This window comes from Chlamydotis macqueenii, chromosome 14 (assembly GCF_036417535.1).
Source record: "Chlamydotis macqueenii isolate bChlMac1 chromosome 14, bChlMac1.mat, whole genome shotgun sequence".
NCBI classification, from domain to species: domain Eukaryota; kingdom Metazoa; phylum Chordata; class Aves; order Otidiformes; family Otididae; genus Chlamydotis; species Chlamydotis macqueenii.
Window position 1 is genome coordinate 16867089 of NC_141569.1, and position 13431 is coordinate 16880519.

Below are 13431 nucleotides of genomic sequence, written 5' to 3' on the forward strand. Positions count from 1 at the left end.
CTGGTAGTTTAATACAACGCTGTCTGTAGTCTCATATTCCTTTAATAGCTAATAATAGAACAAAACTACAAAATATAGCAGTTATCCCACAGCTGCAAACTACCCATTAAAGCAACAGAAGATGCGTAAAGGATGGCTGTTAGCACCCTCAAAGCCAGTGAATCATCTGGTCCCCTCCCATCAGCACAAAGGATTGCAGATTTCATTTATTTCCCCAATACCTGCCCAAGCAGAAAAATAAGTGTGTTTTAAAAGGGTATCAAAAATCATCACTGCCAGGACCAGGATGGGGCCTCTAAAATTGTCAGATTTCACAGCAGAGACTGCACGACACTTCTGCGGGTCTTTCATAATCCTGCCGTGTCAGAAAGTTACAGGGCTGCTTGCAATTTCATCTGTACAGGAATTGCTAGTTGGGAAAAATAAGCAAGGCCACCCATTATATTTCAGAAAGATCAAAACCAAACAAAAAAAATAACAAGACAGAGGATAGATTTGGCTTGCTGAAACAGATGGATATTCCCTCAAATACATTGCAAGCATCAGGAGGACCCATCAGCTTATTTCTCACTGTGGATTTTTAATAAAAGAAACAGAGGCAAATAAAGAAGGCTGATACCACGAGTCTGCAAAGGCTTCTGCAACCTCAGGCGAGGCATTTTTGCCCTGCTGTGTGGTCTCCGAGGATGCATTCCTAGTTGGCATTAATTGGCACGGAAAATCAATGCAGCCATGTGTATAAGCCGAGGTTGTTGCCTCGGTCTTCCTTTTCCTTCCCCTTCGCTTGCATAGAAGCATTGTATGCTGACAAATTGCTTCTTGGGATGATAGGTGCTAACTCCACAGTCCTGCCAGTAAACTCATTTTTCTTTAATCCTCTCTGGTGCAGACTCTTATGAAGGCAGTTGTGATTCCTGGATCTCCACCTTCGTCTAAACCTGTGATTAATACCATTCCTCGATTCAGGATTTTAAGAACATGGTGGGACAAAACTTGAATTTGTCAGGTCCCATGAGTCTAAGGTATTTCCAGTGCCACACCTTTCCCACGTGGCATTAGAATATCCTTATTGATACGTTACTTTATCCAGACTTTGCATTTCCAACAACAGTCCTTTAGGGGTCCCTTGGATCCATTTTTGTTAAACATGGTGAAGCACACTCATGCTTTTTTGCTGTTCTTTCCCTTACCACTCCATCCCTTTTTGTCTGTACCTTCCTGCCTATTCTTCTCTTACTTAATCCTGAGAAGTTTACTTTACTTTTTTTTTTTAATTTCTACTCACTATTTCACTTATTTCTTTCTGGTGTTTGCATGCTGCTGGTGTGAGCATCCCAGCGAGGGCAGGCCAGAAGTCCTGCAGTCCCAGCAGACCGCTTCCCTCTTGCAGGACCTGCGGGATGGAGCGCCATCCCTTGCTCTTTACTGGACGTCTATTAAAGGCTGCAGCAGCGAGTGTCACACCGTTCTCTGGAAACCCGAGGAGAACAATGGGTACAGGGTTAGAATATTCCTTGCAGAAGTCATTTTGCTGTCTGTATTCTGCAGGACTTTATGTGTTGAGAACCAACTGTCACCACTGCAGGATAAAAGGGAAGAAAGAGAACTTCCAAGAACAAACCAACGTTCAGCAGCAGACATCAGATGAATCTCCTAGAAGGCACGTTACATGGGTCTCAGCAAAGCTGCAGGATAATTAGAGTTGTGACCATCCTACATGGGCTTAAGTGGGAGCTAAGCTTACCTCTGCCTTCTCTCTCAGTGGCTTCTTCTCCAGTCCAGGGCCAGAGGGATTTCCTTGGCAGTAGCAGAAGCAGATAGGAACCTATGGTTCAGATAAACAATATAAACAGGGAAACAATACAATCATTATTTCATGCATTGCACTGACAGGGGAATGAGAGCCGCAATGGCAGTGTAGCCAGGATGGTGCAACTCCATAGGCAAGAGTTTGTAAACATCCTGAGGAAGGGACTTTCTGCTCAAAAGCTTGTGTTTTCCCAGAATTACCATCTGGCCTAGTGAAAGGCTCTGCCTTTCCCTACGGATTTGGTGTCAGTCATGAATGACACTTGATGCCAGTTGAAGCAGGTGATAATCCTCAATTCTTGCTGTGTGAAGAGGTGTTCTCCTTGGAGCTGCTGCAGCCATGGGGCAGAGGAGGAACACGTCCAGCCTTGGCTCTCTGACACTGCAAAACTAAGGACAAAACGAATCTGACTTAATGACACCATCCAAAAAGAAAGTGCTCGTATCTCTGAGGATGTAAATTATTCTGTCAGACATTGCTCCTGGCATGAACTGTTGGCATGGAGACTGATGCAAAAAGTAATACAACATAAATAAAATATTAATGACTTTGGAGAAACCAGCGGTGATTTAAAGAGATACTGAGCTGCCAACCAGGCTACAGTTCGGAGTTCATCATACAAACAACAGGGAAAACTATTATTAAAGATATAAAGGGAAATGGGGAACATTCAGAAAGTCCGATCTGGCAGAGAGATGAGGTGAAGAACTTCCTAAAAATGTTCCCTTTTCCTAAGCAGAAATGAAGGCTCCTGCATCATGAGCAGCCAGGCCGGGTCAGCAGGCTGTGGGGGACGGCTTAGAAGCGTACCAGGTACATCACAGCGCACAGTGAGGTTGGAAAAATGCCGTCACAGCTCTTACCCCACAGTCTTGTGTTGCCTTTGCATGAAAACCAACACCCAGAGGGGAGGAGAAAGGACGTTGCTGAGGTGGGGTGCCCAGAGCATTGCTGATTTTATTAGTGTGCGCGTAGACTGAGAGATTCAGGCTCAAATCCTTGTTTCAACAAGAAAATAGTTCCAATAGGTTCAGCTGAGCGAAAAACCAACCCCAGATTCACAAAAGCAGTGTTAGGGTGCTCACTGGAGGGAGGAAAAGGCAGCATGAAAAATGCATCCTGGTCTCCCTCACTCTGAGGGATTACCTTTTCCGGTAGAGCTGGGGAGAAACTCTTTCGCAGGGCCTGTTGTGATAAGATGAGGGGTAATGATTTTTAAACAGAAAGAAGCAGATTCAGACTTCATATAAGGAAAATATTTTTTACACTGAGGGTGGTGGGACACTGGCCCAGGTTGCCCTGAGGGGCGGTGGATGCCCCATCCCTGGAAACATCCCAGGCCAGGTTGGACGGGGCTCTGAGCAACCTGATCTGGTTGGAGATGTCCCTGCTCCTTGCAGCGGGGTTGGATTGGATGGCCTTTAAGATCCCTTCCAATCCAAACCACTCTATGGTTCTATGAAATGTTGCTTTTAGTACTGCACTCCTGGTTTGAGAAAACTTTTTCTTCTGCAAAGCTATTCCATTGAAAAATTCCCAACAATCCCTAACCCTGAATTATTGCACTAAATTATATTTGAAGTCACACACTTCCAAAACATGCAAAGATAATGAGCATTTAGTATAACCTAGAGCATGTTGGAAAATACTAAATGAGACCTGATTCTTAAATGAGCTTTTCACAGGCTCAGCTAATTGCAAAGCTGTTGATAAACTTTCAGAAAGAGTCAGCAGAGGGGCAGAAATGATCAGAACAGTTCCTGAGCTGGTGCAACAAACATAGAGCTCAGAGTCAGACCAACTTTCTTGAAACAGCTGGTCTCAGAGAATTTACATCTTTGGACACAAAGGCAGAATTTAATCCAAAACAGCACATTTCTAATTTATTTATGTCTGAAAGAAAGAGACTTAAGTCCTCTCTACTCACATCCCTTTTCTCTTTGCAAGCCTTTGTGATTCACATTCCTTTCTCCAGATCCTCTTGCTGGCTGTGTGTAAATAATATTAATAAATAAATATATTTTCTGAAGCCTGATAACTTGCCATTTACATAAACCATAAAAATTTCTTATGTGAATCGGAAGACAAAGACTGAGTGGTTTGGGAATCATGTCAGCCTATCTGGACTAAATATTTGAGAGAGAGACGGAGATGAAAGACTCCCAGATACAATGCAAAGTAGTAGTCATCATTTAAAAGCCCTGTCTCCAGGAGATAAAATTGTCCCAAGTAACTACTACAAGCGCTGAATTTCTGATACTGAACTTACAGCACTTCTTATTGAATGCGCCGTGCATCGCACAGCAACAGTGCTGCTAGAGGAGGAGATTATGTTGGGTGACAATGGAAACCGAAGCATAATCACTGGCAATTTGCATATTGTCATTAGCTTGCTATTCAAAACAGACTGGAGACAGCAGAGAGATGCTCATCCTCCAGAGCCACGGGGTAACAAATTCAAGGGTCGTCTTCTTTTTGCAGGTGCAGATAAATCGGTTGTGTATTTGTGCATGTGCAAAATTTGTCATGGCCCCTCTTCCACAAACTTGTATAACTATATCTGAAATATTTTAAGCATAATCTCATTGTAGAAAGCTTACATGGGCAAAGAAATTACCGGGAATTTTATATTGAGACAACACACACAAAACAAAATAAGCTCACATTTCTATCAGTTATCCAGTGAATGAGAGCTAGTGTTTGGGCTAGTCCGCAGCTGTATCAGCTTATTATGCACTATCTAGAAAGCTGCATGAGGTGCTTATTGACTCATGGGCATGTGGGGAAATACAGCAGAATGGTGTGGAAGTGCTCATTAAAGTGTTTAGCACATGCACCTATTGTGCTTATTTTCCTTCTATTGTCTCTCAGGCAAGCCAGGAGGCTGGGCCGTTCTCGATGAGAGGATGTCTGAAATCAACATCAAAAAGTATTTTCCTGGGAAGTGAATGCTGAATTTATAAACAAAAGTACTCTCAGCCAGAGGCCAAGTGTCCTCATTGCCTGGTTAACGTCATCTCTGTGCCTTCCACCATCCCTCTGAACTCATCCCGCGGAGGATAACCCTCCCGCTTTCCCTGCTGTGGGTGGGCATCGGCAAAGGGCTTTGCTCTGCAGTAGTGATGCTGAATACCCATTCCTCAATACTTTCTCCATGTAACTCCTCTCTAAGGACTCTGTATTCTAGACTGAAACCGCCTTTAGTCAGAAATAGCTACTCTGCAATTCTCACGTCACCGTAGAAGAAAAAGACAAAGAAAACCAGGATGTCTTATTCAGAGCACCTGTCACTGTAAAAAAAAAAAAAAAAAGAAAAAAAAAAAAAGAAAAGGAAAAAAAAAGGAATAAAGAAAACCTGTCTGATGAAATCAAATACCCATTCATGATTTCCTTCTGACTGTGCCCGTGACCCCTACCCGGACCATGCTTCTAAAACAAAGGTCCTTATCTCCTGCTGCCCCTCGTTCTCCTCTTCTCTATGATCTTCCTTCTCCCTGTGCCCCTTGCCTGTTCACACTCTTCAGAGTGGTTCCCCGCACTGTGAGCTCCTGTCTATCCTAACTACCACCTCCGATTGGGATCAAAACACTGACCCCACTCAGATCGGTCTTGTTGGTGTTGTTACCATGCTATTACATTGCATTACATTTCCATTACTGCAGCTTCGCATGTTATTTTAGTTCCACTAAGTGCCAGCAAAATCTCTAGGGAAGGCACTGGCAATTAGGTAAACAATTATAAACACATTTATGATAATTCACCTAGGATGCAGAGCAGGAGGCTGCTCAGAAAAAGCTCCTTTCCAGGCAGGTGGGACTCAGACGGTGAGGGTGGTTAGCGATGGATGCCTGGGAGGAACGATCCCAGCTGTACTCCTAGCCTGACCCATTCTCCTCCAACCTCACTGAACACCAAAGACAGCCGGCACAGAGGGCAGCCCCTCAGTGCTGACCCTGGGGACTCGTACAGACCCACCATGTATTTTTTCTGGAGCAGGGCCTCACAGGAGTGTATTTTCCTGTATCTGCTGTACTGAGCAGAGCATCAATGGCATCCATTGGAGGAGCTGCTGATAAAAATCACGCACATGGCAGCGCTAAGATGTAATACTAGCGCTGGAAGAGAAAAACAGCAAATATTCCATTTTGAACAGCAACAGTAAGGCAAGATTGTGTGAGAAGGGCAAATGACCAGTCTCAGTAGCATCTCCTATTTTTCTCAACTGTCTTATAACATCATGCAAAAGTAAGATCTTCCAGCACCACTACCAGAATCTATTCCCTAAGCTGCCTGCAGAGCAAACCCGAGAGACACACCAGCACCAGGGAACCCACAGGAGTCAGCGGTTGTCCGCTTCCCAAGCAGCACCGCGCGCTGCTCTCCTCAGGTGTTGCAGCAGTACGCCATTTCTAAACGATGGCTCAGACTCCTTAAAAGCACGTGTTTTGTCAGACTTCTCCACAGGAGACTTCCCCAGAGGAGTTTAAGAAGTTATGTGCATCCCCTCCTTCCACTCCAGCCCTGGGACCGTTTGCCGTCACCTGGAGATGCAGACAGCACCAGCGCGCCTCTCCCGCCCTCCACGCTAGCTCGGCTCACAGAGCATCAGTTACTAACGGCACCAAGGAAGATTGTTAAAATAAGCCAGCTGATTTTGTGCAGAAAGGGTAATTTTGACAACTTTGGCTATGCCAGCTTTGGCTATCATCAGCTGAGGAGTTATAGGAAGCATTGAGGGGAGATGGTTTCTGCAGCTGCTTCTCCTGGCTGTGCCCTTTAAACTTTTCTCTCATTGAACATTCAAAAGCTAAAGGGCTCAAACCCGTTCTTTGCCCCTCATTTCGTCACAGCTGACCCAATAACATACAAAGGGAGCTGACTTGCCTTTGGAACGCCAGGTTTTGCAACCACAGCGATACGCAAATGTGTTTCCTTTCCCCTTTCTCGGGGAAACAAACCGAAACACAAAACCACAAGGAGAAAAGAGAAGTTTGCATGCTCAGTGAATGTGGTGGTGAGCAAGCACTGTCAGCCGGGAAGGACTTTCCGGGATTGTTCAGAAGTGCCCAATACAAATTCTCTGCAAGGGACTGACAGCTTCGAAGATTCGTACGTGTTAATCTACTTAGCTGAATTGCTGTAAGCTTGGCTCAGCTTTTAAGATTGCTATAAGCTACCAAACAACCCTGCCTGATTAGTTTCAGTAATCCCAGTACAACGTTTTGAGTCAGAAGAATTTCATTTTTCTATTGCAGAAAACGATAGTTCCGCTTTGTAGGAGTAATGCTTGTATGCGAGAAAAAGTCAGAACCTGAGACGAACCTCAATGTATTTTCACGAGTTTGTTTTCTTTAATGAGAAAACACCAATAGTTTATAGATACAAGCTTTATCACAGCAGAACAAAATGTTCACCTCTTTAATTAGACATGCTCATATAGTCTGTGGCTCACTTTGGGTGTTCATCCCACTGGTGATTGCCACCATTTCTCTGGGTGATTGCAGTCTATTTTTCAAAGGAAATGTAAAAGTCTCCTTGACACAGGCAACAAAATTCCTCCAGGTAAATAGGAAAAAAATCTTTCACAGCTGCTTTGTGGCTGCTCTGCAGTGACAGCCGTGCCTTCCCTCTTCGCTGGTCTATTTGCATCGTGGACAAAAGCACAGAGCAGCCTGTCACTGAAAATGCTCTCGCTTTGCAGCGTTACGCCCTCCCACATCCAGCCTTAGCGTGTATTTCCTCGCTCTGGATGCAAGGCGGCAGATGTGCCGATACCTGGGAACGCGGAGCAGATGCCGCGCTTCATCCCCCAGCCCAGCGGAGCGGACGAGTGGTTTGGCTGCAGTCCCTCGCCAACTTGCCTGCAGACTTGTGCCCCGGTGATTTTGACAGCGAAAGGTAAAGACAACGGCTCTTCCTTCGCCGCCTTAGTCATCACGGCAGAAACCATTTCCGTCTCCGTGTACCTACCGGGAATAGCTATAGGAACACACTGGCAGCATCCTGTTGTTTCTGAAAGAGAACTGCCCCGCCAGAGCTTTCCCATGTTACCTCACCCCTTTGCTATCCACAGCGTCCGTCTGTCCTTGCTGGCTGGGAGAAGCTTGCTGGGCAAACAGAAGGGCCCTGGGCTTTCTTGGTGGCACTGGGGCACAGCGCTCAGCCACACTTATTTCTGCTCCTCACAGCCCCCAAACTTGCCAAAGCCCACAAAGCAAGCAGTTCAATAATGAGGAGCTCAAATGCACGAACACACACTTAAGTGCAGAAGCTGCTGTTGCTAATAGAAACAGATGCTCCATTTCTATAGAGGCTGTTTCCTCAGTAACTGATGCCAACATAGGGCCTCATCCTGCACGGTGCTGTGCTCAATGGGAGTAGAGAGCCACGCAGGAGATGCTCAGCATTTTCCCGTAAACGCCTTGTTAAAAATAGGCAGCATCTGTTTCAAAAGCGGATTTTGGTTTTCCTATGGTGTGAAATAGTTACAGGAGGCAGGAAAACACTCCCCCATCAACAGAACATTTTCACCAGTCTGCAGCACACAAACAACGTCACACCTTTAGTCTCACATTTGAATATATCATGGTGACTCTTTGCTACTGTTGGCCATTAGCTTCAACATCACAGAATAGAATCCCAGAAGGGTTTGGGTTGGAAGGGACCTTCAAAGCCCACCGAGTCCAACCCCCCTGCCAGGAGCAGGGACATCTCCAACCAGATCAGGTTGCTCAGAGCCCCGGCCAACCTGGCCTGGAATGTTTCCAGGGATGGGGCATCCACCACCTCTCTGGGCAAACTGGGCCAGTGCTCCACCACCCTCAGTTTAAAAAAATCAAGAAGTAGGAAACCCATGTGAGCTAAATAGTACTAAAGAATTTATCTAAACATTTATCAACTGGCACATGGGTCATACAGCTCAGGCTCTTCCTGTGTCCATACTCACCCGGGAATCCCAAGGGATCCCTGAAGGCTTTTACGCAGTAGTGGAAAACTATGGAAACTCAATCAGTTGGGACACAGATGCATTCACAACTTGGGATTTCCAGGGTGCAAAGGTCCCGGGGTGACAGGAACAAGAACAAGCAGGTGGAAGTTGGAAGTCATGAAATATCCTGTCATTCCCAGGCTGTGGGTCCCAAACCCAGACCTGCACCTGGTGACAGGATCTCCAGGCATCCAAACACCTAAGCGTGGCAAGCCTAACGCTCTCCCAGTGCATCTTCTGCCCACCTCCAGGGAGGAGGCAGCTGCCTGCATGGACTGCGGCTGGCAGCCACCGCCTGCACCCAGTGGGTTGTGCAACATACGGTCCCATGCTCCTCCGATTAACCGGAGTATCCTGCTCTGGATAAGCCCTTGGATGCTGAAAAGCTCTCCTAATAGTCCAGTAATACCAGATAATCTAAAAAAGAGATTTTATCTCTGCCTACAGACCTTGTGCTGCCTGAATACGGTCTAGTCTTGATGACATTTGGCAGGTTATTGGACAATATAAAATCCAAAATAGTAATAGCTGCACTAAGTCTTGTTTGGGTGATAGATTCTTCTCTGATTTCTATAGGTGTAGCAACAAGAAATAAGAAAAACTGTGATTTTGCTGAATTGCTTTTTTTTTTCCTCTCTATGGAGATGGTATGAAGAGCTATTACATTTTCCTCCCTCTGCCCCCAGATCTGTCTGACACCTCCCATAAGAAAACAGCCACTCCTTATCCTGCTGGGAACTAAACAGAGAGCAGAAGCTATGGTTAAATGCAGGCTGCCTTTCCTGCAGCCATGGAAGAAGACAGAAGGTTCCTGCAGCACAAACAGCCACCATGAAAGCTCACGAACGCACCGCAAAACTGTGTGTGCTCCGTACATACTGATGTTGATGGGTGTGCTGGCCAGGCAGAAGTTTCCAAGCCTACACCTCTGCTGGCTGTTGACTGGCAAGAGACCCAGGAGAGGATCTTACCTGAGCAGTCTCTGCCTGTGGTCCCTCTGGGGTGAAGGCTGCTGTGGGGACCATGGGACACCTGGCTGCAGCCAGAGCTGGAGGAGACCTCCAGGATCATCTCCCCCATCTCCACCCCAAAGAGCAATCACCACATCACCGTCACTCCTGGCAAACGCTTCTCCAGGGTGCCCTTGGAGATCCCAGTGACAATGTCTCCAGACCCACCTCCCCAGGTTCGTATCTCTGCTGTTACCCCCACCAGTCACTCAGCTGTCTGTCGCCACCCTCCTTCCCAGTCAATCATGTTTTGTCTGTTTTCTTCGGTTTTGTTCAGCTCCTTTTTCTGTTCTCTCCTTGTCTATTCTTTCTCTAATTCCTGACATTTATTTTTTTTTTTCTCTTCCAGCTTTGAGACTCAGCTGAGCTTTTCAACCCCTTTTGTTCCTCCCCATCCTCCTCTTCCTCTCCCCCTCCCAGATCCTCCTCATGTCAGTCTCAAGCACAGGCCCTGGAAGGCAATTTTCTCTGAAAGCCTTTCCAAACTGTATTTTCCTTCTTGGAAAGAATCCCAAATGCAAATAATAAATGTTTACTTTAATTAGTGAGAGACCACTGGCCTAGTATTAAAGTCACCTTCTGCCGACAGGATGCACTTAACCGACTGCTGATTTGCTTGGTCAATGGGGCTGCTGGATTCTTTCAATAATTCCAGCTGAGGAAAGAAGTCACACAACAGACTTGGCTCCACACATAAACAGCACTCGTAATTATGGCAGCACATCTGTAGTCGAGGTCAAGCCAGTCTGCTTCTGCAACCCATGATTTTCCAGGCGTCTAACCTGGCAACAGTGGGACCTGCTGAGCCAAAACTGCTGCACTTTGCTCCTCAGTGAGTCTCTCTCATCTGCAGCAGCACTCCAGAGAGCCCGGAATGCACTTTCAAGCCAAATGAACTGGCAATTAACTTCCTGCCCATCCTGTTAGTCTTCCCACCAGACAACAGCAGTGAAGCATGGAGCTTGACCCCTCAGCCCCGTGTGCAGGCACATCACTGGGACTGACGGAAATCTTTCTCCAGCCTCTGTGGCAGGGTCTGTCAGACTCCCTCAATGGACAAAAAACGAATATCACCAACCTGAAGTTTCTCTGACTCCCTAGGACAGGACAACTCACTCGTTTCATCTTTGCAAGCATCCTCTCTTAGTTCCAGGAATTCCTTGCTTTCCCTATGAAGGTTTTTAGATTGTTTGGAAGATTTTTACCATCACCATGCAGCGTACCCATTGTTGACCTTTGTCATGTCACGTTACCTGTGCCTTTGTGTCCTCCTAAGAGTGGGTAGGCTTCTAGGAGAGGTGCTGAGCACGTTCCTGGTGTTCATCAAGAGATCTCCATCCAGCCCTTCAATGCCTCTGTCTCTGAGGGATGAAGGAAGCAGTATTCAAGCGGAGACACAGCCCTGAGCCTGGGAAAGCAGAGAAACTTGTTTTGCTGCAAGGCACCAAGTGCTGCAGCTGCCAGATCCCCCAGGGGAGATGACCCCTGGAGACTTACCTTCAAGCCTGGCATAGCCCAGACCTGGGGAGGTGCTGGGGTGAGTGCTGGTAATGGGGCCAACCTGCCCCAGGCAACGGGGATTCGTCTCTTCCTTGCAGCCACCTCCGGGATGAACCCAGCAAATGGGCTGGGTTGCTTTGTAATTCATCACTAAACCTGCACCGCGTTTCTCGGGGCAATCATCCTGGCCAAAACCCCTCCAAATGAGACCCCCCTCAGAACAGTGTTTCCAGACAGCGTTTGCAATACGGCCACCCCTAAAACAGGTGATGGTGCTTTTGGTGGAACTGCTGCAAGCTCACATCAGGCTCCAGCAAATCTGCTCTGGGGTAGAAAAGTTTCTCACCAGTCTACTAAATTGTTGAAGGCAGACTTAAACAAATAACTCTTTTTTTTTTCTTTCTAATCTTTTTTTAAATGGCAAACTCCTCATCTCCTGGATTGAAGGTTAATATTTCTCCTTGCTTAAGGGAAGAAGCCTGGATCTGAGACATCAGTCAGCCTCTTGCTGCTTGACACATGCCTGTGGACTGAGACCGGCTCACTTGCTAAAGTCCTACTGCCACACGACAGCAGAAATGTTTTGTTCGTTGGTCAGAAATTACATCCAAGCAACAAGACTACAAAAGGAGAGCAGGGGTCTTTAGTAGAATAATTATTTTAAAATATGTGCAGTCTTGTCACGATGGGCTGTTCTCAAAATCAGTATGATGGCATCAAGTGCCAAAATTCCATGAAAAATTAAACCTTTAAAACAATAACTCCAATAACATCCAACCCATCTGCTGGGGAAACCTAACAGCCAGCCAGCGCATCAATAATCGTGCTTTCAAAAGGAAGAGCCACCGTTTGTCACTCTCAGGCATCAACAGCGAAAAGTTTGTAGCCACACCGCTACAGACCCCCAGAAGGAGCATTTCCAAGGGCTGCGTTTGCAGCCTGCCTTTCTCCCGGCCAGTCAGCAGGTAACATTTCAGAGCAAGCAACCATCAAGCTGAAACCTCTGCTTCTGAAAAGCTGCTGGGTGTAAAGGTCAACCACTCTGTAACGAAGCCGTCCGTATACATCAACGGCACAAGGAGAATAGCAATGACAGGTAGGTCTGGAAAGCAGCAGTCCCTGCGCTCACACACTACAGCATCTGTCAGCAATGCCCCCTGTTTTTCATTTGCTCTCTGCCCCCAGTGAAGAGAATCAGAATAAATAATAAAGTCAGGATGGGAAGTCACCAGTCCACTTTTCTTTTTCCCAGTATCAGACCAAAACCATATTCCAGGCTTTCTAGGAAGAGGTTCGGACTGGAATTCACTCGCTTTTTGTGCTCCATCCAACACCAACCCGCAGCCTGGCACACTGCTAACGCCACACCGACACCGCGTGGGCTGAGCTGCCACCATGTCCTGGAAACAGGGACACACATCCAGGGCTGTCCCCTTCCCTCTCCATGCTGGTGTCCCTGATGTCTGGTTTCAGTCACTTTTTGGTCTGCCACTTATCAGAAAAAAGAGCATCTCTTAATCTCTTACGAGCCAGAGGAAATCCTCTGAGAAGCAAATGCCATGATGCCACGTTTCCAAAGACGCCGCTCGCTATCCCGCAGGGACGGTGCCATGTGTCACCTCACACCAGGTACAGCTGTGACAGCTGCCCATGCCTCTGATGGACCTGTGAAGATATCAGCTGTATCAAGCATCACTCCATGAATTATATTTCCCCTCATAAATGTATATATATACACAAATATATTATATATATACATATATAGGTGTATACACACACGTTATACAAGCATGCAGATATATTGTATAAAATAAATTACAGCATTGGACCTGAGGATGTGTTACTGATTACCTGGAGTGAAGAAAGAAGGCAGCAATTTATTTTTTTCCTGCAGTAGAAGGGTATTTAACAAAATTACAATTTAAACATTATTTATAGGGTAATCTTGTCTCCAAAACCTCTTACAGCAGAAATAAATTAGAGCTGATCCATCATGAGCTGCTGCTCCAGCCTCCTCTGGCTCAGTTTCCTAGCAGAGTAGGCAATTTCCCGGGATTTCACCGAGCACCTGAAGCCGATCGGATTTCGGCTGCCTTCGGCCACGCTCGGCTGGGCGGTTAATG

The 13431-nt window shown here is 46.4% G+C and overlaps 1 long non-coding RNA gene across 1 annotated transcript; it reads right to left on the minus strand.

Moving 5' to 3' along the window:
• Nucleotides 1–623: 623 nt before the first annotated feature.
• Nucleotides 624–11169, minus strand: LOC147599003 (uncharacterized). Its single transcript, XR_015260147.1, has 3 exons — nucleotides 11062–11169; nucleotides 1745–1825; nucleotides 624–1470 (listed from the first exon to the last, which is right to left on the minus strand). It is a non-coding gene; the product is annotated as an uncharacterized LOC147599003 (long non-coding RNA).
• Between the last annotated feature and the right edge of the window lie 2262 nt (nucleotides 11170–13431).